This window comes from Hippopotamus amphibius, chromosome 6 (genome assembly GCF_030028045.1).
Source record: "Hippopotamus amphibius kiboko isolate mHipAmp2 chromosome 6, mHipAmp2.hap2, whole genome shotgun sequence".
Classification (NCBI taxonomy): domain Eukaryota; kingdom Metazoa; phylum Chordata; class Mammalia; order Artiodactyla; family Hippopotamidae; genus Hippopotamus; species Hippopotamus amphibius.
In genome coordinates, this window is record NC_080191.1 from 164,205,192 (window position 1) to 164,232,472 (window position 27,281).

Here is a 27,281-nt window from a genome sequence, read left to right on the forward strand (position 1 = left end):
TGAAGAAGGAAGAAGCCATTCCCCATCCTTTCATTTTGACACATATTGAGGTCCTACTACGGACGGAATAGTGTCTAGGGGCAGTTAGGCAGAGTGAGGACTAGATCTGTGAACTTCAACTACTTAAACACTTTGAGCTTCAATATTCTTACCTGTAAAAAAGGGACAATGATATTTGCCCAGAGTTCAGAGGTTCTTATGAAACTCAAAAGTATTATTAATGTACGGGAAAATATTATAAACTATTTTGTTTTTCTGCCTCAGGTTTATTTGTACAAATAGCACAGGAGGACATCAGCCCCACGCAGACAGCAGCCCAGGGCTCACACCAATCCTTCCGTCCTCACACTGGCAGATAAAGGTCTTTACTCCGAAGACTTTGTGGGGGCCCGGGCACCTTGGGGAGCCTGAGCTGGAGCTGGAGCCACAGCTGCACGGGCAGCTGCGGCCTTGGACTTGGTTTGAGGGTTGGCCTGGGACTCTGGCCGGCAGAGCCTGAGACTCTCGGTGACGCGGGCACGAGCACGTTTTCCGAGCTTGGAGTGAGCAGCGTAGGCAAGTCACGGGGCTTGCAGCTGTCCCCCGTTGGGATGCTGGGCTTGACCTCCTTGGGCTTTACGAGAGCCTTGAGAGCCTCAGCACCTGCACTCATGGCATTTGGCACTCTTGGCCTGCATCTTCTTCAGGCCCTTCTTGTGCTTCTTGGTGAAGCTCATGTTCCTCGGGAACTTGGGGTCCACCCCCTTAAGAGATTCGTATCACTGTGATCGGGATTTGTTTCTCCATGACGTTTCTGTGCCATGTTTGGGACTGGTTGTGTGTGGTGTGGTTCTTGGACTTGGCCAAGTCTGCACCAGGGCCCACAGATCCCGAAGCACCTGGGACTGGAAGTTATAAAGCATTTTTTTTAAAAGCAGCCTTTATTAATGTAGCTATTAAGTCAAGAAAATAAGACCCAATTGAAGTCTGACATACAATTACACACACACACAAATCTAATACAGCGTATGGTGGCGGCCTTAAACTAGCATAAACCAAAGTCATGTTGTTTCAAAGGAGAGAAAGATTATATCTGGTTGCAATCGTAGGAAACCTTTATTATTATTATTCAGTGATTCCACTCTCTCAACTATGCAGGAATCTAATGAGTGAAATGATACTAAAGTTCAGAGACGTCAAAGAGTCTCTTTAGCCCAGCCTTAACTGGCGTTTTCTGGAATGACGCTACACTGGGCAGAAATGGTTTGACTTCTAGAAATGCATCTGGACAATTCAGCACTGTTATTAGAATTTTCTCTTTGCCTTTAATTAAAAGACCTGCAAAATAATCCGATGAAGAAAGCTAAGGTAATGCGAGATTTCATCAGAGCAGGCTGCACCCATGGCCTCTGGGAATTTTCATGCTGTGGTTCTGAGCCCTGGGTGCCTATCTGGAAATCAAGAGCCCCAGCACTTCAGTCATCAGCCCAGCTCCACATGGCAGACGAGCATGTTTCCTGCATGAACTATACCTTGCTACAGTGAATCGACTCAGATGTGGTATTTTAACTGGCATTAAATAGAATTATTATTTAATTAAAGCAGAAGCTAATTAATTTTCTGAGTCATTGTGCAAAAGATGCTATATTCCAGTCACAACCAATTTAATTGAATAACATCAAATACTCAATTTGGTGCCTTCAGGAGGTCTCTTTTGTGTCCTCTAGGTTCTTACCCAAATGGATCCTTTTATTAGGAATTATTGAAAATAGGGTGTTTAGATTCACAAGATGTCACAGTGGGAAGGGACTTTACATAACTCCCTTAGCTTGAATATTGCATAGACAGGAAAAGTGACACCCAGAGAGTGACAAGGAGTTATCCAAGATCACACACCTAGTTAGGGCCGGGTCAGTTCGGGGACTAGTGGCTCCTGATCCCCATTCCAGTGCTGATTCCACTATACTTCAAAACAGGACTTTTTGAGAGAGGACCGATGGCATGCCAACACGAGAAGCAACCTCATAGACTGTTCTTCCAGTACCAACACTTTATTGTCCAGGAAACCGAGAGCCAGTGGAAAAAAAGACTTACTAGAGTCACATAGCTAAGCCAGGATGAGAGCCCCAATTTACACTCTAGTAATCTGTCCATCATAACCTGGTCTTTACAGTCACCTAGAGAGTGAAGACCCTGTCATGGTGATGAGCGTGGATGTGCCCGGAAGAACTATTTTTGTGATTACTGTACATTGCAAAATAAAGACTTTGGAAAGAAGTCTTTCTTTTCTATGGGGAAAAAAGAAAGTTTGAGTGATGTATACAGCTGACCCCCAATCTTCCTTAGGCCTAGCTCTCTGCCTACTGTAGGCCTCACTCTTCCAGAGACCAGTTCTCCCATCAAGATGTCCATGAAGACTAGGGCCTATGGCCATCCTTCCCTCACTGAGCGTCCCTTTGGCACTAAGGTCCATCTGCATCTCACCCCGTAATTCTGAGCCTACTTATAAATTCCTTGCCTGTAGTTCTTCGTAATTAGTTGGAAACCTCTCAAAGAGAGGGTATCAGCTGTCTTCTACTTCTATCACATCCTCTCAAGTACTTGGTATGTGAGCAGCACTCAATATGCACTCAGTATCAACTCACTATGAAGATTCTCAAAAGACCTAGAATGCAGTAGATTAGCATGGGCTAGAGATCTAGATTGTGATGGCTACTTACTCAGCATAGAATAGCCAAAGAATCTGCAGAAGAAGGAGCAGGATTTGAATCCATATTCTTGTGGTTACTGGTATTCTGAGTTTCACTTTCCTCATTGGAAAATGGTCATTATTCTACTTACTTCTCTTGTCATAAGGATGAAATGAGGCAAACATAGCCATTTGCACAATGCCTGGCAAATAGTACGTACTGAAGCCATAAATCCCAGTTTCCATATTGCCTCAGAGGTTACAGGTAAAAATGCTTTGCAACTTCCTTGTTATTAGAAGGCAGGTGCTCCAAAACTCCTAGTGAGTTCTTCATTCTTCACAAATTTGCCAAGAAGAGAGGTAGCGAGAACCATGCTTAATGCTTTTATTCTGCCCCACTCTTGTCTGAAGTTTCCTCATTAATATGCAGTTCACAGACCTTTTTTTTAAGAGGAAGTGGCTCCTGCAGAGCCCATGTGTTTGTCTCAATTCTAATTTGGATTGCCATTTTCTTTCTGACTAAATCAAGACAAGGAAGAAGCGAGCCACTGTCAAAACCATATTTCTATCTTTTACACAGTGGAAGGAAGGTCAGTGCGCTCCTGTCAAGGTCAGGGTGGAGCCAGCAGTCTCTTCTTAGGTCATGGATTCAGCTGCAGTGAAGAAGCCCGCCCTTGCCTGAAACGTTGGTCTTCCTGCATCACCCACAGAGGGGAGTTATGGGTTATTCATAATCCCCGCCACCCCCGGGGGAAGGAAGGGCTGTTGCTGAGTCCCCCCTTCAGCAGCACATGCGTGACTCTTCTGGACGACATCTCAGGCTAAGATGTGGGCAGCTGGGTGTGTGGTGAAGGGAGGTAGCTGAAGTCTGTCAGCAACTGTTGCATCAAGAGTCTTATGGGTTTTCCTGCACCCAGACGTCCCAAATTTGGAGTTGCTGAACTGCCTGGGCTTATCTCAATAATCCATCGGACCTGCAGGTCTTGGCCAAAGGCTCAGGGCACAACACTACTGCTGTAGCAAGGAAAGCCCTTAATGAACTTCAGGGACGACCCCATGAGGAAACAAGAGTCTTCCTCAAAAGGCCTGAGGGTGATTGCAAAGTCCAGGGTATGGGAGGTGGAGAGTGAGCTGTGGATCGATCTACAGACAAGCAAGGGCAAGGCTGGAACAAATAAAGGACTCCCCTGCAGAAGCGTTTAACGCCTCAGACACAGGCTTTGACAGCAAGGGAGGGACTTGGTTATTCCCACGGGATAAGACTGTAAATCTTGATGTCCCAGAGCGGCTTTGCCAGGAATGGTTCCAACAGATGAGGCAAGGCTGGATCAGACTATTTCCTGGTAGGGTGAGGAGGACCTAGCTACTCTTGCCCAATCTGATCTACAGCCAGATCTCACCTCCTCTTCTCCAGCACCTATGCTAAGAGGAAGCATCAAGACTTTCCCAAGGACAGGAACCAAGAAGGACTCACTTAAGTAGCAAAACAAAGTAGAAAAATCATGAGTTTTTTGAATAAGGAAAATACAGTTTCAAATTTCAATTTCTCTCTAACTAGTGAGTGACTTAGGGCAAATCACTTAATCTTCAGCCTCTATTTTCTCAGCTGTAAAGGAAGGAGAATGTCTACCACAGGGTGTTGATATGAACAGAAATTAGATCAGATATGTAAGCACACACTCTATAAAGCATTGCTGATGAAAGAGATATTACTCTGTCTCCCTTACTTAGCCAATTTCTTTTTCACTTTTTGCTTCAGTGTTAATAAATACTGAATAATGACTGAGTCAAAGCAAGGCAGGAAGTAGTGATATCTGAGGAACAAGAAATGAAAAGATCTTCCTCCAAGAAAAGCTTAAATTTCCTTTCCTCTGGGGTAAAGGAAATGGATGGAATTAATACTATCACTTTGTGTGTGTGTGTGTGAAAGTTGTTTTATGTGTACTCTTTCACTTGATTCTTAAAAATAAAATAAAATAAAATAAACCACCCTTTTGAATGGATATATCCATTTCCATTTTACAGGTGAGGAAACTGAACCTTCAAGTCCAGTTACTTACTCAAGGTTGCACAGTTAGCAAGTAAAGAATCTGTGACTCCTAACACCAAGCACTTTTCACTCTGCTGTCCTAAGCAGTTTGCAGATCCTTTGGATGACAAAGCAAACATACACAACACAGTGTTGCAAGGAATTGCAAAGGAGTGGGGAAAGGGATGGGGGGCTGATTTAACAAGGCTTCCTGGAGGAAATTTTAGGTGGATTTTGAAGAGTGTATAAAATTTGGGCCAGTATGGGAAAGTAGGAATATATTCCAGACCTGGGAAAAAGAATAGACAAGGACTCAGAAACAGCAGGATGCAGACAATGTTCAGGACACTGGTCTCAATGTGTGCTAAATATCTTGATTTCTGAAGGAAGTTTCCTAATAGTTTTCAAAGCCCTGCATCCTTTTCCTGGTTCCCTGAGATAGGAGATGCTGGATCACACTTAGAACAAGAAACCCCAGGATTTCAGAGATCAGTGGGGAGATGGTTTACAATCCTTGTTGCCTAAATAACCTAAGGAATTACAAGAAGTCCCTACAGGGGCTGCCTTGATGAGCCTTGGGGAGAAAAGAGATCCCATCCTTACTGCAATTCAAGTACATTTTAAAAAGCTTTAACTTATTTATATGTCAGAGTAACATCTTAAGTTTGAAAATCACTGATCTAAGAACAGTAGTTCTTTGTAGAAGGAAGAACAGGCCCAGAGAGGAAAATAATTTGCTTAAAGTCCCAAAACTATTTCATGGAAAGCACAAACTAGAACTCTAGTCCAGGACCATTTCTCCTACTTAGATGAGCCTTTTCTTGGGACTACAGCAAATCCAAATCTCAAGGTACCATTTTGTTTGGTGGTTAATTTTTAAATTTAAGAACCTACTGAGTTGGAATGTTGATCAGATGCCTAAATTGCTCCTAAAGCATTAGGAACAATGGACTCAGTTTTTCTACTGTCTGAGATGTCCTATTATACTGTTAGATGGTTTGTATTGTTTGTGAAGTGTTTCTTTATATTGAACCTTATTTTCCCTTCCTGAAACTTTTTCCCCTTAGTATTAGCTCTTTGCCAGAAGGCCATTTACATTTCTCCATGAACTCTTTCTGATTCAACTTGAACATCCTCAAAAGCCTCCATTCTTCTTTCTTAGGGCATGGTTTTGTCACCTTAGCTACCTAACCAAATTCCTCCTAAAACTCTCCAGGATATTTGCCTTTCTTGAAAGCCACAGTGGCTAAAACTGTACCCTTGGTATGGTCTGACCACAGCATGCCACACTTCCTCTGTTTGGAAACGTGCTGCCATGAAAGTAGCCTACATTTGTACTATTTGTTTTAAGTGACCACACCACTGCTGTTTGAAAAAAAAAAAAAGAAAAAAAGCTCTAAAAATCATTCACCTGTGCTTTTGCTAATCACATTACCCTCCCTTTGTGCTTTTGCATTTCTACATATGATCCAAATGCAGAGCAGTTTAGTTGTCCTTTATTAAGTTTTGAAATATTAGATGTGGCTTGTTTTTCCACCTGGGAAATGCTTCTTTGTGCCCTGAATATGTCATCCTTTGTTTAGCTCTGAGTTTCTCCTTAGTAACTTTGTAACTTCACTGGTTTCTCTCTCTCTTCTCTTTCTCCTCATCAGTAAGCTTTGCATCAAAACTTTGATTTTAGACAATTAGCAACAAAGAGAGTCAGAGGAGATGGCAGTAAAGAAGGGGAATGTGAAACAGAGATTTCCTCTGGCCGAAATAGAACTCATGCCAACTGCTTTTGGTTCTTGCTGTTTTTTGATGAATTGAGGAGAAGGGATACATCAACTCATTTAAGATGTGAGGACCTGAAGGTTTCACTTCTCTCCTACTATCTAATTTTCACTCCATCTGCACTAATGATAACAATAATGTTGTGACCACCTGCAAATCACACCACATACCCATAATTACCATCTCCCCTGTAAACCGATTTTGTGACTCAAGTTCCTTCTTCGGGAGAAAATTTCAAGGAATTTCATTGCAGGGAATTTTCTTGCTAACTTAAAATATTTTAAAGACTATCAAGGGTAAGCATTAAAATGTGGCCTCGAGAGATAGGATTAAGAATTTTATTGAGTAGAAATTACAGTGACACATATTTCACTTTAACATAGAGAAAAGAACTCTTTTGGAGTCCATGCTGTGTGTAAAAGTTGCTGGTTGCCTTGTGAAAAGGTGAGTTCCCTATGAAAGAACGTGCTGGGGCAAAAGCTAAATTTCACCTCAAAGGGTATGTGGAAGATTCTACGTTAGAAAGAACATTTGATAACAATTTCTTTTATAAGGTTCTTATCAATCTATTATTCAAGGACTCTGCAGAGGTAGAAAAACAAGAAAAGAGAAGAAAGTATGTCTTTACCCACTTTAGCATCCGTGAAAATATACTTCCTACCTTGTAAGCCCCTCACTTTCATGGTAGCAAAATTCTAAGCTCAAGAACAGCCCCTGGTATGTCCTCTCTGAAGAGTTACAGGCGAAATGCCCAGAATTGTTGTGCCAGCAGGACTATTCCGGTAACCCCAAATAATAGACTTCCTCCTTCCACCTTCCCTCATGCCCGGGGCTAGTGAAGGCGCAGAAGAGCTAGAGTGGGAGAAAGCTGGGTTTGACAATTCGCAGCCCTTCATGTTGGTTTGTTTGTTTTTCAATAGCTTACTGCTGCCAAAATTTTCTCTCGCTCACGCATGAAGTGAGTGGACGAGAGAGAGACGCTCATCACAGACCCTCGGGGACGAGGGCTGATGGAGGCTACCTATTGATACACGTTTCCATGATTGCAGAGACAAAAGAAAAAGAACATGAATCATGTCCTGACTCTTGAAACTTCGATCCAGATTCTGAGATGATAGCAGTGGTGTCACGACACTTAGTTTTGTAACTCTCTGCTTTCTTTGCCCCCTAAGGGATTACTAAGCATTCCCAGACAGAATATCTTTTATATTTCAAGAGAAATATTATCCAAGAAATCTGTTTTGTTTTGTGACAGACCCAGAAAACAGCATCAGCCAGAATTTACACGTTCAATTCTCCCAACTCTTAGACATGGGAGGGAGACAGTACATCTTCACCATACGTTTTCAGTTTTGAATTTGGAATCCTAAAACGTTTAAACCTGGAAGGATCCTTAGAGGTCATCAATCTTCTCACCTGGTGAGTGTAGAAATTGGGGCTCAGCAAGAAAGACTGACTGTTGAGGAGCATGGGAGTCAACAGTGGAGCCTTTATGACATAGATCATGCAATACGCTTCCCAGCACTCCTTCTAACACATTTGTTATCCATGCTCAGCTCTACTGGCAGGTGTGGTTATAGAATGCATACCACCTACTGCATAAATGTAAGAAGCAACTGAGGTCAGTCAGGCAAGCTACAAATGTAAGGAGCGACCCACAGGGCCTGTTTTTTCAGGGGTTTTTGGTTTTTTTGGGCAAGGTCAAGATAAGTAACTAAAGAGCAAAAGGACATCAGACACTCGAGTGGGAAAAAGATTACCATTAACTATGCAACAAAGATCAGAAAAAAAAAATGGCCAAGGGGAAAGAGCAAGCTAAAGAATACCCCAGGGATGCTGGGATCAGTTCTTTTGACTGTGCGTGCCCATGGGAGCTGTGCGCCACAGTATTTTGCCATGTGCACACACGCAGCCTAATTGGAATATTGTCACCGAGCTGAATGACACATGGTAGCATACTTTGCATGTTTATGAGCTATTGTCAATGCTGCCAACTTGATTATAAAGGAGCTTTGTTCCAAAGGCTTTGTTAATTGAGGCATCACTGTAACGCTACAGATGGCTTATAAGAGATGCCAATGAAATTGGAAAGTGTAGTATCGAAATGCCTGGTTCATCACCCATCAAGCTCTCCAAACCCCACAGTTGGGGTCATTTAACTCCGTCTGTGAGGTGAGCACTGTCCTCATGTCCGGGGCCAAAATTCATTCACTTTTTTGGTGTATTTATCCATTTGTTTATCCATCCATTCATTCAACAAGTACAACCTACTTATGTTAGAAACTCAGCTGCATCCACCAACAGGCAGGATAGTCTTATACTGGCTTGTAATAAGTTTGACCAGATCCCTTTTATGTAATCTTTCTGTTAGCAATATATCTTGATGCTAGTCTACCTACATACTTGTTTCTAAGTTTATCAGATTAGTGTTCATACACATATGGTGATATTTCCTCAGTTCCCAATGCCTTGAGATATTATGGTTAAAAATTAAATGCATGATGAAGTAAGTATGGATTTCCATTCATTGTTTTTATTTCTTTGATATTTCTGAAAGTATAAGAAAAATATAACAAAAGTAAAAGATAGCAGAAGCTTATAATATCCTTCGTTTTAGCAAATAGTTGGCCTTTGTCACCTGTTCTCAGTGCAAACAAATATATATTTATTCTATTGTTATGTAATGCCATCAACTTGGATTTTAATGTAGGCTGCAAGAAACCGCTTTGGCATGTTAGATAAAGCCTTTATAGATAATCTCACTAAAACATTTTATTTAAAAATTTCACATTATGAAAAATTATGTTTTCTGTGTAAGTAGCGTACACGCTCTTTTCTTTTTGATAATGAGATTTATGTATTGGATAATGTTTCCTTTTTTGCCTTGGCTGCCTGATTCAGATGTGATACTATGCTTATTCATAGAACCATATCAACCCTTCTCTTTTATATGTTTATTTACTTCATTTTTACTTGGTACTGAATTTTTTATTTGTATTTAGCAAACAAATTTCACAAATAGCCTTTTTTTTCCACTTAAGCCATCTCAAAATCTAACTAAAGCTGAAAATAAATTAAAATGTATAAGGATTATAAAATAAATGTTTACTTATTTAAAATTGTCTAATAAACTTCAGATTTCAGTCATGATAGAATAGTTTTTATTATGCTAAAGACAAATATAACTATGAAAATATGTATATTTTGTTTATTTATAAAACAAATATTCAAAGGCATTTAAGAACAAGTAATATAGCCTTGATCTGAGGGCAATGAACCCTGAAAGAATAAAAGCACAAGTATTCCACTTTGACTGTACCTGGAAGTTCCCCTGAAAGATCTTCTCATTTGCACTGTAGGGCAGCTAGGGGTGGGTGGTGCAGAGCCTGCGCAGAAAGCAGCAGTCTTACCAGGAAGAGGAGCCAGAGATTGGAGTTTGTGGCTACCAAATTGGCAAGGATTTAAGGTGAAAAACCACAGAGAAGTGGAAACCCTGCAAGTGAACACCAACATATAATATAAATATTTCATTGAAGTTTGGACAGCTCCAATGCTGGACATGTGCAGAACTAGAAATCCAAAAGAAAGAAATGTAGAAGAAAGCAATAACTAGGAGACTACAGACATGGTCCGAGATTTAAATAACCATGAAGTGTTAGCAACACAGAGATCGTGTCTCAAACTCCAACAAAGTGGAAGAGACTTGGTAAATACTCGGGCTTTCAGTTGAGAACCCAGAAAGGCCCATGACTATGGGAAAGGACTGAGGGTTGTGCCTTAAAGTACGTATGGGCAAAGCTGATCTAACAATGTCAAAAATCAGTCCTAGCAGGATTAACGTGATGTGAAGATACTCCATCTGCTTGCCTGAGGAAATCTTATCCTTCTTTGGAGAAAAATAACATTATTCAGAATCTCTAAAGTGCTTTACTCAAAATATCTGAAATCAAATTAAGAATTTTAAAATATGGTGAAGACAAATGACCAAAACCTTAGAGAAAATGGTAGGTAATTGAAACAAAGCCATAATATCGTTATCAGATGGGGACTTATAACCAGGATTAATATGTAAGAAAATAAGATAAATAATTTCACCAGTAACTTAAAACTTATGAAAAGGTCAAATGGTAATTGTAGACCTATAAAATATAAACTAAACTTACAAATCCAATAGATAGGATTGGTAGCAGATTAGAAGCAAAATCGGAAGATAGTGAACTGAATGACTGATCAGTAGAAAACATCCAAGTGAAGCACCAAAAGGAGAAAGATGAAAGATAAGGAAAAGCATCTAAGAAACATGAGATAATTTTTTTAAAAAATATAACAAATAAGTGGAATACAGAAAGAGAACTGATGAGGGAAGGAAAGAGGGAGAAGACACGCGAGAGAGAGGGGCTGGGGAGAGGGAGAGAAACAGAAGTAATATTGGAAGAGATTCTGGCTATTTTTCAAAACAAGCAAAAGGCATGAAACCACAGATGCAATAAGCTCTATGAACCTCAAACCAGATAAAGTCAAAGAAGAATATCTAATTTACATAGAAGGAAGTACAGGGCTCATTGTACATGAGCTTATTTCAACACTATGAAGTGTTACATAACACTTTGAGACCAGGATATGAGCCTGGCCGTTAAAAAGCTGCAGCAATACCACTAGCAAACTACCACGTCCAACCAAATCTTGTCTAGTGAGAACCACAGGGCTGGACCTAAACTAGAATTCCAGAACCTATGGAGGGTATTGACCCAGCTTGGCCTATTGTCTGAGGTGGATAAAGTCAAAGGAACCTGAAAAACCATATTCCGTGGTAAGGCACTTATCTGAATAATCTGGGCAGAGGTATAAACAGACTCATAGAACGCTGCGTATCTGTGGGATGGAACCTGGACATTTCAGACTGAGTCAACTCTTGGGAGACACTAAATAGAAGGCAGATCCTGGAGAGATTTCCCAAGGTGTAGAGGCCTAACTGCTAAGAATCTGTATGGGGTCCTGTGATCTAGACCACAGCAAAGCAGAAACTGAAGCACTCAGACAGGTTTGAGTAATGCCCAGACGCACCTCTGAGTCCCTCCAGCTCCCTGGTCCTCCTTCTGCTGTCTAGGCTTCAAATTTGGAACTTGCTTCAATATTATATTCACCTCCTCGGATCTCAGTCTCTCTCTCCTTACCTTTACTTCAATTTTTACATCCATACTTTTCTTGTTGATGGGTTTCTGTTTTCCTAGTCTTTGTTCCTAGAATTTACCTCATGGCGAAACTTTGACCAATTTCCTTCTGCTACCAGCCACACCACTGCCTCAACCTCATACCTGTATCCACCTTGGCCTAAATGCAATCAATAGTTTTAGATTTCAGACACCATGAACTCTGTGGACTCATCAATGTTCATAAATTACCAGGGCACCGGATTTATAACCATGGCCTGATTTCTCAGAGGCTCTCTCTGTTCTTTTCAACTATCACCCTCATTTTGAAACTGGAGCACTCTGAGAAAATCATGAATTCATCATCTTTCTTTCCAAGGTGGAAGCCTAACCAAAGTGAATAATGATGAGAGGCCAAAACAGTCATAGCAACAGCAGCAGTAACAGCAGTCGTGGCAGTAATGTTCCGTGAGGCCTGGCAGCTTCTTCCCTATGAACTGTTTCTAGGGTTGTGGATTAAGGAATTTACTAAAGCTGAGTCATTAAAAGGTTCTGTGGTACTAATCCATATTTTATAATTCTTTCAGAAGAGTTTCCTGTCTCCAGGGACACAGAGCAAGGCTCCAACTCAATCTCTCTGGTAGCTGGTTTTATCATTGTCTGGGTAAAATATTGAATTTGAAAATTGTTTACCCAACTTTGTACTTCATTTGTTCTTTCCTCTTTTTTTTTTTATTTCCCTCAACAATGATTGAAACATCTTTACGTAATTCATACATGTAAGGTTCCTGGGACTATTGTTGAGACAGGAAGTTTTCCTATTTCACAAACAAATGGGTAAGACCTCACTTCAAAACACATAGCTGAGAAGTAGTAGCATTTCGATGAGGTGAAAACGATTCATTTGAAGTCATAAGACCTTATGTTTGAGAATTGAATTTGTCTTTTACTTTTGTATTGGAAGAAGTGCTGAGAGAATCCCAATCCTGAGAAGAGTTTAATAATACTTGTTTAATTGAATAAATGCAGATAACTTATGCAGCACAATGGAGAAGGTGGTGGAACAAGGGAAAAGAGGGCATGGGTTCTAATTCCAATTCTACCTCTAATTGGCTTCATGACTTTGAATAACGCATTTAATCTCTCTAGGCTTCAGTATTTTATCTTGTGAAATGAGAAGGCTCACTTGGGTTAAAAGTTAACATTCATTAGATACTACGTGTCAGATATTATTGTAAGTACTTTATATTAAAATTATTTAATTATAACAGTAACCCTAAGAGGAATGCAGTTTTGTTATTGTGCCCATTTAGCAGATGAGAACACCAAAGGACATAAAGTTTAAGCAATTTGTCCAGTCTAACAACTCGTAAAAAGCAGATATGAGGGTAGGGGTGGGGAGGGGCTATTTAGACAGTTCAGGTCCCAAATCCATTCTCTTAGTTATTACCTTCTTCTGCCTCTTTATACTTCTCCCCACTGTTTTAGATGTTCTCTAAAGTCTTTATTCCAGTTAATGTCAGATATAAGGCTACTTACTCCTGACTGTCAGGAATGTTCACTATTAACTGAAGAAATTTGCCTTTTAGAGTTTTTCCGAAGGTAGTTCCAACAAGGGTGGCAAAAACACATTTGCGGAATCTGGCAATTAGATATTAGTATTTAATCTTCCTATCAGCTTTTGAGGTCACCACAAATAAATTTTTTAAGATCAGCACATATATAAATTCTAAAGTCCATTAGGAAGAATACACGCCATCTGATGCAGCTGTCTCTGCTATATAGAGAATCTAATTGAATCTCTAAGCAGTAGAACATGTGCTGAATTTTAGTGTTGTGTTTCTATTACTTTGTGATTTGAGATTTGCACTTGATGTTTGGTAAAAAGCTTACACTTCATTTTCTATCTAGAACGTCGGTGCCTATTTTTGGTCCCAGGGTTGATGTTTCAAGCCCTTCTTCAGTTCAGGTTTGATGTCAGTTTCTCAAACTTTGCTCTTGGATTTGAACTTCAATCTTGTAAGTAGCTAGAATTTGTGTTTTTGTAAAAGTCCAGGAATTTTGATGAGAGGGAAATAGGGAATTTCTCAATTGTTTTCCTTTTATCACCCCTGAAAAAGCCTCATGCACTCATTTACTTTTTTTCAGAAATGCCCGGATTTGGCTTCCAGAAAACATTCCCTCACATGCCTCACATGTCTTGCTGGAGTATATTCGGATGTGAGGAACTGCTTGTTTTCCTGGAGCCTCCTGCTTTGGGACCTCTGTGTATTATCTCTGAGCCTTCCTGGGCATGTAAGCTCCTAGTCTGCTGGTTGCTTTTAAAACCATAAATACTTTGAAAGTCAAAGGGTTCATTCAAAAATTCTGAATTTACCAGCTGGAGAAAAAGCCCTCATTCTATCAGGTGACTCTCCTGTTTTTAGAATATTGAAAGAGTCATGAGAGGAAGTCTAAATACACAGCTAAGCTTTTCCTCATTCATAAGTAGTGTTCATACACACATTATTCAAGTTCAGAGAGGAAGGTGGCATTGTGATCCAAATTACATTATTTTTATGGGAACTCATAGATCTATTTCCCCAATTCAATGGCAGTCTAGTGGGTGATGAATGCCTGGTTCTTGGAGAAGGAGCGGGAGCTCTGATTTGCAGTATGTGTCAGTTTCATACTCACCACGGCCAACTTCAAGCTACCGACGGGGTCACTGAACGCGAGGTTGTAAAGAGTTGCCTACAATTTGCTCTGGTGAAGCACTGCAAGCTGGCTCCGGCACAGCCCTGCTATGCCGATGAGAGGTTAAATACTGCTTTCAAAGGATGCATGACAGTACTGAGTGGGAATGAGTGGGAATCAATATCAAAAGATGTGGTTTCAAGCCTTATTCTGCCACTGGCTAACTGTGTCACCTTCCAGAAATGCTTTAAACTTTATAAATCTCTCTTCTCCACTGAAAAAGGCGGGCAAAAACACATTTCTTGTAGGGCTCTCAGAAGCAGTTCAAGAGTCACTTGACATGATAGCACTGAAGATAAAGAAAACAAAATAAAATGACTAATTAAAAATAGTTTTTGGTGGGGGAGGAGCGTACATATAGAAAAAAGATATGTTGGGTGTTACCTAGACTTATGTGATCCTGTTGCAATTGAATCATGTTGTACATCTGAAATTAATATCATGCTGTATGTCAATTATAGATCAATTTTTTGAAATGGTTCAAATTAAAAAAAAAAAGACAGAGAAGGATTTGTGAACAGGAAGTTACATATGACCACGACATTGGAAGAGTTAGCTGGCCAGAGTGTGTATAATAACAGTAGAAGAGAATTACTCACGAGTGGGACAAGCTCAGACACTCTGCACTTTCTGAGGTGATCAGAGCATCACAAACGTTTTCTCGGTCTGTTCAAAACTACCGTTGAAGGGGGTGTCCACAGGCCAAGAGAGGAAGGAGGAACTCAGAGCAAGCCTACCATGAAATCCCTCAGATCTTTTTTACGGGTGGGAGTTGTAGATGCGCTTTGCATCTATAATTAGGGAATGAAGTGGAGCAGCTGGCTACAGCGCAGTTATAATTAAAGTATAATGCACAGTAAAATCACCTTGTGCAGCCAGCGATACATTTGCGCCAGAAAAATATTAATTCTCTTTGACTGCGCTTTTCAGCCTCTTCTTTGGGCTGCCAGAAATGGCTGTTGCATCATGACACTGATTTCACACACTCTTTTCGTACCAGAAGTTCCGTTTGCAAATTCTGGATGGCCTTGTATTCAATTATATAGCTCACAGAGTCTGCTGTTTCATAATGAACACTATTGTTACAATAGAGGCACATGTTTCTTTTTAATAGCACAGAGCTAATGTGCTGCCATAGATATAGGCTCCTGGTTAAGAATTCATTTATACGCTTTTCCTCTGTACCAGTACATTAGCTCTGAAGGATAAACATCTAATGCAAAAGGATAGAGTCTCTTTTTCTTCCCGGGGCTCAGTTGCTAGGAATATAAGGTTGAAAACCAGTTATACAGGAGGACAGGCACACGTGCGGATCCCTAAAATGCTGTGTGTGTATTTCTCCTCCCTTCTACATAAGCAATAATGCAACGGTGGAAGCATCATTGGGCTGGAAGCAGATGGCTGGTAATCCCAACTCGCTTTCTAACTGCCTGTCTATTCCCAGGCCAGTCACTGCCCCTCTCTGGGCCTCTTTTCTCACCTAGAAAGTGAGGAAGTTGGACTACGTATCAATGTGGGCCTTTCAAGTGCTGTTTTCTTCTTCTTTTCCCCCCAAGTTTACCATGAGACCTATTTCATCGATAGCAAATATACTATAACTAATTCTAATTTTTCTTGACAAAAGCATGGGGTGGCAGAAGGATTTCTTCCGTGGAGAGTTTATTTTACTTTGTTTTGTTTGCCAAAGGAGGTGAGACATTAGTGGTTCAAACTGATTCCTGCTTTTCTTTTGCCAGGAGCCATTGGACACCCCATGTAAGCGACAGGTAGTCACTTTGGGAGGTTTTAGTCCACCCTGCTTGTTATTGCCTCCAAGAACAAAGAAGAAAAAGAAACACAGTTCCGAAGTTCCAATTGTTTCCCCTCTGTTTTCCGACTTATTTAGGCATTTCACCTCTATATTTTTCTTTAAATGTTAAACGAAACTACTTTTTGCTATTATAACTAAAACGTATAAGGCATACTTTGGAGATATTGCGGGCTCAGTTCCAGACCTCTGCAATAAAGCCAATGTCTCAATAAGGTGAATCACACAAATATTTTGGTTTCCCTGTGCAAACAGAAGATATGTTTACACTATACGGTAGTCTATTAAATGTGCATATGTCTAAGAAACAATGTGCATATCTCAGTTTTAAAATACTTTATTGCTAACAAATGCTAGCCATCGTCTGAGCTTTGAGCAAGTTATAATTTTTTTGCTGGTTGGCTATGGCAATTTCTTAAGATAAGACGATGATGAAATTTGCTGCGCTGATTAACTCTTCTTTTCATGAATGATTTCTGTCGCATGCAATGCTATTTGATAGCGTTTTACTTACAGTAGAATTTCCTTCAAAATTGGAGTCATTCCTCTCAAATCCTATCACTGCTTTATCACTGAAGTTTATGTAATATTCTAAATCTTTTGTTGTCATTTCAACAGTCATCACAGTATCTTCACCAGGAATAGTCTCCATCTCAAAAAAACACTTTCTTTGTTCACCCATAAGAAACAACTCCTCATCTGTTCAAGTTTTGTTAAGAGACTGCAGAAATTTAGTCACATCTTCAGGATCCACTTCTAATGCTAGTTCTCTTGCTATTTCTACCATCTGCAGTTACTTCCTTCACTGAAGTCTTGAGTACTTCAAGGTCATCCATACGGATTGAAATCAGTTTCTTCCAAACTCCTGTTAATGTTAATATTCTGACCTTTTCCCATGAATCACAAATGTTTTTAGTGGCATCTAGAATGGTGACTTTTTTCTAGAAGGTTTTCAATTGACTTTTCCCAGATTGATGGGAGGAATCACTATCTATGGCAAATAGCCTTATAAAACGTATTTCCTAAGTGATGAGATTTACAAGTCTAAATTACTCCTTGATCCATGAGGTACGGAATGGATGTTGTGTTAACTGGTGTGAAAACAATATAAATTTCATTGTACATGTCTATCAGAGCTCTAGGGTGACCAGGTGCATTGCCAGTAAGCAGTAATACTTTGAAAGGAATCTCTTTTTCTGAGCAGTAGTTCTCAACAGTGGGTTTAAAATATTCAGTAAGCCATGTTGTAAACAGATGTGCTGTCATCCAGGCTTTGTTTTTCCATTTATAGAGCACAGGCAGAGTAGATTTAGTATAATTCTTAACAGCCCTGACACTTTCAGCATGGTAAATGAGCGTTGGCTTCAGCTTAAAGCCACCAGTCAGCCTATCCTTTGAAGCTCTGAAGCCAGGCATTGAGTTCTATTCCCTAACTGTGAAAGTCCTAGATGTTCTTCTTCCAATAGAAGGCAGTTTGTTTACATTGACAATCTGTTGTTTAGTGTAGCCACCTTCACTAATGATCTTAGCTAGATTGTCTGGATAACTTGAAGCTTCCACATCAGCACTTGCTGCTTCAGCTTGTACTATTATGTTATAGAAATGGTTTCTTTCTTTAAACCTCATGAATCAACCTCTGATAGCTTCAAACTTTTCTTGTTTAGCTTACTCACCTCTCTCAGCCTTCATAGAATTGAAGAGTTAGGGCCTTGTTCTGGATGAGGTTTTGGCTTAAGGGTACGTTGTGGCTGGTTTGGTCATCTACCTACTAAAACTTCCTCCAAATCAGCAATAAGGCTGCTTCGCTTTCTTATCATTTTTGTGCTCACTGGAGTAGCACTTTTAATTTCCTTCAAGAACTTTTCCTCTGCATTCGCAACCTGGCTAAGTGGCACCAAGAGTCCTAGCTTTCAGCCTATTCTGGCTTTCAACATGCCTTCCTCACTAATCTTAATCATTTCTAGCTTTTGATTTAAAGTGAGAGACATGTGACTCTTCATTTCACTCAAAATTTGGAGGCCACTGTGGGACTATTAATTGGCCTAAATACAATATCATTGTATTTCAGGAAATAGGGAAGCCTAAGAAGAAAGAGAGAGATGGGGAAATGGCTGGGAGTTGGAGCAGTCAGAACACACATTTATCGATTAAGTTCACCATCCTATATGGGCGCCCCAAACAATCACAATAGTAACATCAAAGATTGCTGATCACAGATCACCATAAAAAATATAATAACAATGAAAATTTTGAACTATTTTGTGAGAAGTACCAAAATGTGACACAGAAACACATAGTGAGTAAATGCTGTTGGAAAAATGACACCAGTAGACTTGCTCCAGGCAGGGTTGCCGCAAACCTTCAATTGTAAAATGTAAATAAAAAAATGCAACATCATTCAATGTTCAGCCCTCACCTGGAAAAGATGTTTTCCTTTTTATTCTCCCATCAGAAAAACTAAACAAGCAAACAGACAAAAAACCAGAGACAAAGCAAACAATCAAAAGCCCCTCTTTCTCTTTTTACGATCAGCCCCAACAGTTAATTTTCCAGCCAAGTGCCTACTAACAATATATCCTAAACTAAATGGTCAGCTGCTGAATGAACAGGTTAATGGAGCACTTGAAAATAATAAATTTATTTTCCTTAGCAAAGAATGAGTAGAAAAGACAACATTATTTTACTATCATAAGGAAGCATCGTGCAAAGGACTTGGTCTTTGGAGTGAGAGTCCTGTGTCTGGATTTTAGATACGGCACTTCATTGGGGGATGACCTTGGACAAGCTTTCTCATCTTCCTCATTTATGAAACAGAAAACAATGAAACCTAGATTGCAAGGTAAGTGAAAGGATTAGAATTAGTAAATATGATGTGTTTGGCAGACAGGCACTCATTAAATTCTATTACTTATCTCTCATCTATCTGATAGATTTTTAAAAATATGCTTTCACTCTTCTTCACCACCACCCCTCACCCACATCCTTACCCATCTAGCCAAATTGGGAGATTCTTTGGTAAAAATTAAGAAGTAGAATGAGGACCGGAAATTTTCCGCATAAATTCAGATGGGTTAAGGAGAAACCTAGGCCTCTGTTAATTTCCTTTCTCGGATATTTAGCTGAAGATAACCTCTAGGGAGATGCACACTAAACCTTGGCTAAAAGCATGGTGAAACAGGATCTCTAGGCTACCAAGAATCCAAATCTTAACCGTAAGTTAGCAAGGTTTAGATTTCTTGTAAAGCAGGAGTAGGAAAGTTGGAATCGAATTTGAGAAATGAGCCATTTAATTTAACAATATTTTATTATGTTATTTCCTAGGTGAAATATGAAACAAAACTGAGAAAACAACATTTACAGCTTGTAAGGTCTGCAAAGCTTTCACATTAATTATCCTAAGTGATCGTCTAAAAATCCTGGGATACAGATAGATAAGAAGTCCACTTTATATGTATTATTTCCCTGAGAAGCAAAGAGAATATGCCATCTTTATAAGCCACTGAAGAAGTAAACAGAAGGACTTTCCTTAAACACACATCTCCAGACACCCCATTTATCTTTCCAGTGACCAGGCTCTGATGTTGTATTTTTTTCCCCAGTGATTCCCACACACTATCTCAGAGCTTTCTAGCAGCTTGGTTCTCTTCTAGAAGTATCACTTGTCCTCACTGAGACAACATACAGAATTGAAAGAGAAAGGCATATGACCTCCTGTGGTCTCAATTTCCTACAAATAAAATGAAAAAAGGCACCTGCCTAGTCTACTGACATCAAAGCCAAGAAGGAAACTCTAGCTCCTAATGTTAGGCCACTGCTCATTATGAGTCGATATATTATTTAATTAAAGTGTGACAATGTTTCATATAATTATTAAGCATTTTATCAAAAGTATGTTTTTGTCAAAGGTCTCACTGTCATTTGGAGAAAATGCAAGAGTATTTGAGTTATCCTTCAAAATATGAAAGATAGATACACACTTCAAAGTCCCATTGTGGCTGATAGTAATATCTGTGCCCTCGTACTAATACCTTTGCCTCATTTATGAATTTACACTGTATTATGTCACAATTTGCAAAATTGTCTCCCTGCTAAACAGTGAGCTCATTGAAGACAGAGCAATGGCTGATCTTCCAAAGCCCAATATGAATCCTAGAACTGAATATCAGATCTATAAATACTTGTTTAATAAAATGAAGAACCATGAAAAACCCTCAAGTTTTCTATTTCTGATATTATGATGGGCTAGGAAATGGAAACAGTCCCATTGGAAACAACTAAGTATCTCAGGAAAAAAAAAATTGTAATCTTATATGCATCAATGAGCTAGAGAACAAGTAAAATATCCTCTTGATAAAACAGTAAATGAATGTAGGAACACAGGAATATGATGGAGTATCAAGGGTAAATTTCACTCTAAGGGAGTTTATTGACCCGTGTGAACTTGAGTTTTAGTGTTCACAGTTGTAAAGGGCATGATGAATCAAATATAAAATGTCTACCCAGTACAAAGAGTCTACAAAGATAACAGCTTGCTGTTAAACTGGGGTACCAGACACAGTACAAAATACTGAAACAAAACTAAACATATATCCCCTCTCACCAGGATGATGTTAGGGGAAATCAACAGCCGTAAGCCTAAATAAGAGTAAAGGAATAAAACATCACTACTCAGAATTTGGAACCTTAAGCAAGTTCTTGTGCCAGTTTTAGCCTAAATTCATACCACCTTGTTGATCCCAACATGTCAAGATGAACATTGAATTGCACATTGACTGGTAATTCCCCCAGGCACCTGATAGAAGCAAATGCAAACCGTCTCTAGGGAAATTCACCTTCGCTCCAGATCTCAAGACAATGGTTTTGCCACAAATGAAACTGATTAAAGTGAACTGTTCACAATCAAAAATAACAAAACACACAAGGAGACAAGGCATTACGAGTGAGAAGTGGTAAAAACAACAGAGCAGAATAAGGCCTAATAAGTGAAATTACTAGGTAGCGTCTGTAAAATAACTGTTTAATTGTGTTTCTGAAATGGTCCTCAATTACTCCTACCTCTTAGTATTCACTTTCTTATATAATTTTCTCCCCTTGAGTGTGATAGCCTGATGCAGTGACTTACTCTGAGGACTAAAAGACAGCAACAGTGATGGAAGATTGCTTCCGTGATTGTGTGAAGCTGCGACTTCAGTCTTACCAGCACTCTCTCTCATGTCTCCTTGACTTGCTTGCTTTAAGGAAGCCAGCTTGTAATGTTAAACAGCAAGTGAGGGTGACATCCAGCCTATTGCAGGTAAGAAACTGAAGCCCTTAACCGAACAGTCTGCAAGCAACTGAGTCCCGCAAACAACCGTGAGTCAAGCCTCGAGATGCAGATTTAGCCCTGACTGATACCATGAGTGCAGCGTCCTGAGAATCCCAGAAGCAGGGGCCCCAGCTGGGGCACACCTGGATTTCTGACCCTGGAAAATGGGAACTAATAATTGTGTGTTTTTCAAGCTGCTTAGTCTTCAGGCAACTTCTTATGCAGTAGGTAATTAATATATTGCTATATTTAAGGAAATGAAGGCAAGCATGAAAAATACAAGTGAGAATAAAAATGATAAAAAGGAACCAAATAACTTTTATAAGTACCAAATAAATCTTTCTAGAGATTACAAAAATACAAAACAAATACAACTCAGAAGATGCGCTTTGCAGCAGACTGACACAGCAAATGAGAGAGTTAAAAAATTAGAAGATAAACTTGAAGAAATGGCCCAAAATGCAACATAGAGGGACAGACATACGAAATAGCAGAAAGAAGTTAAAAGAAGGGGAGAGTGGAGTACAGTCAATATTTTAAAACACACTGGCTGATAATTTTCCAGAACTAATGAAAGACATCAACCAAAAGTTTCGATAAGGTCATTAGCATAAAAACTGGTGAGTCTCTCTAGAGTCTGTAGTTTAGTTAATACTAATATTTTTAATCTTGACAAATGAACCACAGTTATGCAAGATGTTAATATAGAGGGAAGCTGGGTGGAACGGTACATGGGAACATCTCTACTATCTTTGCGACTTTTCTGTAAATCAAAATTATTTTTAAAAAGTCAACTCAGTAGAGTTATTTGTGAGAAGGTATTCATTGCAGTCTTATCTCTTATTACATATAATTTTTCCCAATTGTAAAACATTGAAGAAAAGCTAAAATTTTTATTATAGTAAAATTGCCAAGTAAGTGGGAGCATTGTAAGCCAATAGACATGAAGTAGTTTAAACTTATAATTATGGGTATTGTGAGTATATAAAAATTTCTTCTAATATAAGGTTAAGTTGAAAAGTAGAATATATATAATAATAGTGTACATATCATTATAATATACATATATACATATATATATATCTCCAAAAAGTCTTGTATATATTTATATTTGTATGCTTTGATACGAAGTCTAGGAGGAAAGGCCAACACATAAAATAGTGGATAGTAAGATAATAATGTCTTTCACTTTAATGCATTTATATAGTTTTTAAAATAAGTATGAAATGTTTTTGAATACCACAAACAGTCTCTCAAAACTAATGATTCTAGTATTCTACTATTTGGTGGTAAAATTTAATGAAAAATTAGCAAATATAACTCAAAACTTCATTTGACTTGAAGAAAGTACAGTGAACTTGGGAGGTTTAGTCCTTATGAAAAGAGGGGAAAAGTTTTAAATTGCTTAAGGTATAAAGATCTCTGATCTCAACAAATTCATAGGTTATGAGTAAGCTACTATAACCTAGCTTTTTAAAATAAAATGATTATGGAACTAATCAAATTCCTGTTTCTAATTAAAGCAAAGAAGAAAGAGGTGGGTGTGTGTTGGGGTATAAGATGTGGATACTCTTGAAAATCCCAGAAATGTCTTGCAGAAAGACATTTATTAAGTATAACATCAGGCCAAATGAAAAGGGTTTGTAAGGAATTAGAGCAGTGGGCAGAGTCCATTGTAAGAACTTCATTTCTCATCTTACCAGCTCATCTGTCATCAGAGTTCTAGAAATGAATTTCCTTGTGATTCATCTTCCAGCTCATAGGCCTAAATTCTTGGACACAGGATAAACCAGGGTTACTGAGGCCATATGTCTTTCACAGTTAGAAACACAAGGTGACAGGCAATGATTAAGGCGTTGGACCATGACAGGTCAAAATCCCAGAGTGCAGGTGATGTAAAAGTATTTTATACATTTTACTTTCTTGGGCTGTTTATTTAGCTTGACTTGGTTCATTTTGTACCTCATTTTCAAACAAATTTAAGGCAGAATGTGGTTTAAATACATTATCAGTTATTTACATAAATTGTCCCTGAAGGTATTTATCCTATCTTTTCTCGACTTAAAGCTAGAGCTCCAATCAGCAATGTCATAATTTGTTACCCAAACATTAAGCCCTGATTATTCTGTCAGAATTATAATTATTTTAATATCTTTCCAAAGAAACATTCACAGCACTTCAGTATTAAAATCAAAAGAGCACATTTTAGGAGGAAGCTGGGATAAAGTGAGAGAGTAGCACTGACATGTATAGTCTACCAAATGTAAAACAGATAGCTAGTGAGAAGCTGCTGCGTAGCACAGGGAGATCAACTCGATGATTAGTGATGACCTAGAGGGGTGGAATGGGGAGGGTGGGAGGGAGGCTCACGAGGGAAGGGATATGGGGATATATGTATAAATACACCTGATTCACTTTGTTGTACAGCAGAAACTGGCACAACAGTGTAAAGCAATTATACTCCAATAAAGATCTGAAAAAGAAAACAAAACTTCACAAACTTCCTGCCTCTCAGTAATATACAATAGTCTTTCCCCCAACATTTGGAACATCAAGTATGGATTTAATGAATGGGTACAACTAGTTCCAATCTTAGAATTCAGGGGAAAAAAATACTGTACTTTCATATGATAATTTTTTTCTTTGCCCTTCTCTTACTATCTAGCTGAGATACCTCCAGCCTGATTGTGTCATTGTGTTTTTATATTTTCTGAATTCATAGTAATTGAGTGCAGATTTCTGATGAAAAGTACTCATAAACTATAAATGAGAAATCATTTTAGTATAAATCTTAATCATCTTTTGAAAACTCTTTTTAAAATTCTTTCCGTATTTGAGTGACAGGTGAGTTTCTTGTGGCATAGAACAAATTTGTGAGCCCAGTTTATCTAAGTGAATGCTTCTCCTTTTTTCTCTTGGAAAACAGGAATATTCAATGTGTTGACACCATTAACAAAGAGTAAATAAGAATTGAATTATAATGCTTTCAGTGAAGTGGGTATGTAATTATCTCTCATTGGCGGTTTTTTCGAAGAGAAATCAAATTGATTAGATGCTCTTGAGGATTCTGTGTTCTTTGGGGCAGTGTTACCCTGCATGGCTGGCACCCCAGGCAACAAGGCTGGCTCAACAAAGTTAAGTGGGAACTTACTCCTTTTCTTTCTTATTGCATTCAGCCCCTTGTATGTATTCAGATATATGTAGACACAGAGATTTAATTCCCTTCATAATTTTGATTTTCTTATTTATTTCAGTATGAGTCTGGGGGTAGGTTGAAGCTCACGGGGAGGACATTTAACTTGTAATTGACTATAGGAGTTGGCTTTCAGAAGGCAAAATATCGGGTAGGGGATGTTTGAGAGGCTATGGTATTACACGTAAGCTCTTAACATTAAGCCTGCACTGATCCTGCCGAACTATATGTATAAAATAACATACCACCTGTATTTTGGGAACCAAGTTGGTCAGAACATCAGACACTGCACTGTCAGCTAAGAGGGAGGCTGTGTCATCCACCTACACAGCTACTTCCCACTCAAGGATAGACAGCATAACCCGTTCACAAGGTAGGTGAAAACCTGTGTTGATGTGGATTGGTATTAATTCACACGATTGCAGTACCTTCCTAACCAATCTTCCCGTCCCCCTCTTGCCCCACCTCCAGTCCATTCTCCATAGGCAGGAACGAGCAATCTTTTAAAAACATCCTTCAGATCATATCACATCTCAGTGTGAAACCCTTCAAAACTGTTTCAGTCCTTCTTAGAATAAGACTCCAACTCCTTTCCTGGCCTGGTATAATCTGGCTCCTGAATATCACCCTCTCCTCTTATGCCATCTCCCCCTTGTTCATGCTGGTCTGGTCACACCGTCTTCTTTTAATCGCTTCAATAGTCTAATCTCTTTCCCACCTCAGAGTCCTACATATGCCATTCCCTCCAGCTGGCATGCTCTTCCTCCACTTCACATGATTCACTCCTTGTACCCCAGATCTCAGCTGAAACACCAGTTCTTCAGAAAGACCTTTCCCACCCACCTAAAGTAGCTTCACATCACTGCTGCTGCTTCTCCCTCCCATTACTCATGCTTTAGTTTCTTCACTGGTTCTTTTAACGGTGCTTGTCACATTTACATAATTGTATTTGTTGATTTGTTTGATTACCTTTTCTGATTTCTGATGGAAGTTAGCATATGATATAAAAACCTTTACACTTTGTGCCCAATTCCATATGTCCGTGCCTCTGTGCTAGACCTTCCTTGTCTGCAATCTTCCTCTTCTTTTCTTTCCAGACCCCCAAACAAGATAGTCAGGCCATTGCTCACTGCCCAGGCATTTTTGTTACACCTACTTATTTTATTTACTTCAGGTCATTTCTTCTTCTTCATGAAATGGATGATCAGGTTTACTAGTCACAGCTCCACTCTTTGGGAAGATTCCTCCTCTCTAGTGGCTTTCAAAACCAACTTCAAATGTGCTGGAAGCAGCCACTTGTCTATTTTTGGTCTTCATCCAATTATCCAGTTCATAAATCATGTTTTATATTGAGGAAGAGAAAAGCAGCCCCTGCCAGGAACTGGTTGGGCACCACCAGCTGGACCTCGGTATTGCTAGAAGCTGGCTTGGAATTCACGTCTATGCCTTGGTGCCCTCCTATTAAATACTGACACAATTTCACCAAGCATCAACATTAGACAAGGCATCCCCAAGACTGTGATGGGTCAAGATAAAAGTAATACCAGTCTGTAATCACATATAAAAAAGCTGAACTGTAAAAAAGATGAACATGGTTCAAACCATAAAAATGACCACATAACCCCTTATGCCAGCTGACATTCATGAGTGTGGCTTCTTTGCCTGAGTATAGCTTCAGCTTTATTTCATTCATCCATCTCATAGATAAGATTTGTGAAGATGCCCATTCATAGAATTGTCCCACTGCCTGACATCACCCAGTACAAAGCAAATCCCAATCCCTGAACACTCCCCCAAATAGGCTAACACAAGCCCAAATTCTACAGCAGGTTCTTTCTATCACTCTCTTACTGAGATGCCCCATAGGTCCCCATGATCTTGCTATAACAATAAACCCTACTTGTTCAGCGACAGGACTTTGTTGTCTGTGGCTAGAGGGCATCAACAGGCTCTTCCACCTCCTTCAGCTGGTCTTGGGTGCAAAATCGAGGAGGTTTGCTGGTACAACTACTGTAGCTGACAGGGTTGTCTGAGTTACCTGCTCAAGCTGCTGACCAAGGGCATGGGTCCTGCTTGGGCCCAACCTGGGTGAGCCATTGTCATCTTTTGCTTGACTGATTCTGGGCTGACTTTATGACTTAGAAGAATTGAAATAACCGAGCTGATGATGTGAAGTTATAGACACATGGCCATTTAGTACCAGAATGCCAGGGTTTGCATTGTGATTCTCTCTTTGGGGCTTGCCATAAGCTCCGTGCTACATATTTTTCTACAAGACACCTGAAATCTTCCACATTACCCAATATATGGGCCAGAGCACTATTCCTAGGCATAGGATATGTTCCCTCCAGAACCCAAAAAAGAACCCTCAGTCTTTCCTCCCTTGCTTCCTTCTTTGCGGTAGGGGATGCAAGATGCATTTTCTTTTTCTTTCATTCATTCGTTCATTTGTTTGTCCTTCCTTCCTTCCTTCCTTCCTTCCTTCCTTCCTTGCTTTATTATTTTTTTTGGGGGGAAAACATATTTTGACAAACTCCTGACCACTGGATCCCTAAAGACTTCACAGAAGTATCAGGATTCTGAATCTTTGTAGGTTTTTCCCACATGCCCTGGAGCACAT

The 27,281-nt window shown here is 39.4% G+C and overlaps 1 pseudogene; it reads right to left on the reverse strand.

Annotated features, from left to right (window-relative positions):
* Positions 1-365: 365 nt before the first annotated feature.
* Positions 366-27,281, reverse strand: part of LOC130855010 (60S ribosomal protein L29-like) — a 28,494-nt pseudogene continuing 1,578 nt past the window's right edge.